The 3,422-nt window shown below is 40.5% G+C and overlaps 1 protein-coding gene across 1 annotated transcript in view; it reads left to right on the forward strand.

Moving 5' to 3' along the window:
- The window catches only part of LOC128878330 (uncharacterized), a 107,203-nt gene that overhangs the window by 1,279 nt on the left and 102,502 nt on the right, over positions 1 to 3,422 (forward strand). The gene's annotated exons all lie outside the window — the stretch shown is intronic.

Genomic DNA, 3,422 nt, shown 5'->3' on the forward strand with positions numbered 1-3,422 from the left:
ATTGAATAAGTAATGATATGAATTTACTTTGTTTATTCACTTCTTTCATGGTCTTAGAGAGAGTTACCTCCTGTCACAGACATCTAAGTCTGCTCAGACGATCTCACTTATATTCCCTGCTTCAAAATGGACACGTCTACAGCTGCAACATTCGTTAAGGATCATTTACCAAGCAATGATATGAATTTTACTTGGTTTATTCACTTCCTCCTTCACCTTTTGTATGATCACCGCCTTTCAAAGACACACACGAGCCTGTCCAGACGACCTCCTTAATATTCCTCGTTTCAAAATCGACACGCCCAGACTGCAAAATTAGATAACGATCACGCACCAGGCAATGATTACAATTGTCCTTGTTTTATTCACTTCCTGCTTCACCTTTGGGACGATTACCACCTGTCAAAGACACACGAGCCTGTTCAGAAGTTCTTCCTATTATTCCCAGCTTCAAAACTGACACCGCTAGACTCCACAATTAGATAATGATCACGTACCAGGCAACGATTAGAATTCTTCTCGATTTATGCACTTCCTTCGTCTTTAGGATGATTACCACCTGCAAAAGACACACGACCCTGTCCAGAAGTTCTTCCTAATATTTCCAGCTTCAAACCCGACGCACCTACACTGCGACGTTAGTTAATCCCGTACCAAGCAAATAATACGAGTTGTGCTTGTTTTATTAACTCCTCTCATCGCCTTGGTAAGGATTACCAGCCGTCGAACGGCCAGTCAAAGTCGGAGTAGTAATTGTCCGCGGTCGACAGGAGGGAAATTGATTCCCGAAGAGGCAGGCACGAAAGAATTTATAACTCGGATAACCTCGTGATCCGTTGAATATATATCCTCTCTTTCTTTTTCTATCTTTCCGCGTATCTCGCGCCGCGGCCCGCTCTTTTTTCACGAGGCGCGGGAACTCATTGAGTATGCATTCAATACACGGGTGTTTTCCGCGGCGGCGTGTGCGTTCCCCGACGTATCCGTTCCTGTAAAAACCACACCGTATCCACTTCAATTCTTTCCGACCGTCAGACGTGTTTTTACGAGAGGAATTTCGCCTTCTGTGAAACATGCTCGACGATACTACACGCCCCACGGCGGGCTCGAAAGCCTTCACCGACGGGAAACTTCGCAGGTTCGAACCTCTGCATTTGGGACTAATCGCATCCCGATCACGGTATAGTGGGGAATTGGGACTGTGGAGAATTGGGTCAGTTGGGAGTGTGTTCATAGGGTTCGAGAATTCAGAGGACTTTGTGACTTCTTTAGTCCTAGGAGTAAGGATTTATCCTAGGGAGTTGGTACTCTTTAACCAGTGTGCTTAATCCTTAGAGATCTGAATTATTTTCTCAATTATTTACTTAGTTTCCACAGCCTTATGTCGCCTTACGAGTTAATTGTGTTTTATGACTAATTTCTACTTATTTATTTTATTTATTTAATATCTGAGTTTCGGTACTGATTACTCTGACTTCTTCTATATTGTTATATTATATCTTATGATATCCTAAGTCCAAAAGCAACAAACAGAATTATCATTTTCCCAGCCTCGCTCGATTAGTGCAATAATCGCAATAATTAGTCGTCCTCATCGTTAACCAGTTAATCGAGGATACTTGAAACTCCAACCAGCTCTAGTTTCCTCGCGGGTTATTTTGCAGCTTAATACGAATGCACCACGGAGTATAACGCGGAAGACGTTATGGTCATTGAGTGTAGTTCCGCGCTGAGCGGCCAAGTATACCGAAGCTTTTTAGGTTACCTCGCGTAGGATTTGAATACCACAGAACTGAAACCACCTTTTCGCGAACGCAAGTTAGGGGCGCGTTGATAGGAGTAACTAGTTCCCTCTTCGTTATCACTTCGCAATAACGATCTCTTCATCGAGGATGGATACTCCAAGCCCCGTTTAAGCTCATTCCTCCTAATTCCCTCCAGAAATCCTTACCTATAGATTCTTAGAGATTATACTGCTCGGTATCTATAGATCTTATCGACTTAGCTAATTATAACAATCTCTGTAATCGATGACGGTGCAGCTAATTGGCTTCGTCGTCAACTTGGGATTTCTCCAGAGGACAGAGTATTCAGTTACCGTAAAATCTGCATTGAATCTTTCTTTAGGTTTAAGAAAGGCTAGCTTGCTTTCGGACCTGAATTATTTTTTTTTTTTCTTGTGCTAATGTGATTTAATTTCTAGAGCCAACTTGGACTAATATTGGTATGAAAAAAATAAAATAAAGAATTCTGTTAAGTGTAGTTTTCGAGGAAAAGTGATCTTCGTCGTCGACTTGGGATTTCTGAAGAGGACAGAGTATTCAGTTAGTATTTCAGTTATTTCTTTTTCGCGTGCTAATGCGATTTAATGTCTAGAGCCAACTTGGACTAAAATTACTATAGCAAATATCGAATAAAAAATTCTGTAAAGTTTAGTTTTCGAGGAAAAGTGATTTTTCTTCGCGAGCATAAATAAAGACAAATAAGGTGTCGTTAATTTTTGAATTTCGTGTCCTCAATTGTGAACGCCAGGTCTGAGAGTTAATGACAACATGTGTTCATTCTCGGGGAGGGTGTTAACAAACTAAACTTGGAACACATGACAACGCCAGATGAGTCTGGATGTATCTCAGCACGCGAAACCGTTGGATGACGTCAGTAGCAGCGAGCTTGTTAATCTAGAACTGTTTTCCATTCCTTCTTTAATATATGCATGGGGAGCAGCTTTAATTCTTCGTCGTGAAAAGTGTTACTAGTTTGCTTTCACTTTTTTACCGAGACATTTTTCTTAAGTTTTCGACGTCAATTTTTAACGTAATCGAAAAGTAACGATGCTAGAGTAAGAAACGTTAGTAATTCTAGTAATCAATCCTTCCCCGTGATAACTTTCAACAGAGACTCACAGGTTTGTTGGAAAATGTATTCGCTTCAGAGCTTCTGACACTGATCTTTGAGTACCCGAGGAAGAACTCCGAGTCCCAGTCAAACTTTTACGCTGTTTAATTAGTTCCTCCAACTTTTCACTCGAAGTTTAAACGTCTCTAAATATTTCCAATTTTGGAGGAGAGGATATTACTCCGTTTACTTCAATTCTTCGCTACCTTCAACCGAAACACTGGTGCGCGGGAAAAATATATTCACTTGTGAGTAATGTGAGCAACGTGAGCCTTTGAGATTGTTCGTAACTATAATATTTAAAGCACACCTCATGTCTGGCTTTTTACCGCAAGCTCACATAAATTTTCACGCTGTGCAATTACGTTCTATAACGTTGCACTTGAATTTCTAACTTCCTGTCTTCTTGCATACAGAAGTCTACAAAAACCTTTACATAAATTATTTCTGTAACATCCAACTGAAATATCCTCAAACACAATCAATCCTAAAGAACCAAATCTCCTTATTATCCTCAAATTCTCGAA

This window comes from Hylaeus volcanicus, chromosome 6 (assembly GCF_026283585.1).
Source record: "Hylaeus volcanicus isolate JK05 chromosome 6, UHH_iyHylVolc1.0_haploid, whole genome shotgun sequence".
Taxonomy (NCBI): Eukaryota; Metazoa; Arthropoda; class Insecta; order Hymenoptera; family Colletidae; genus Hylaeus; species Hylaeus volcanicus.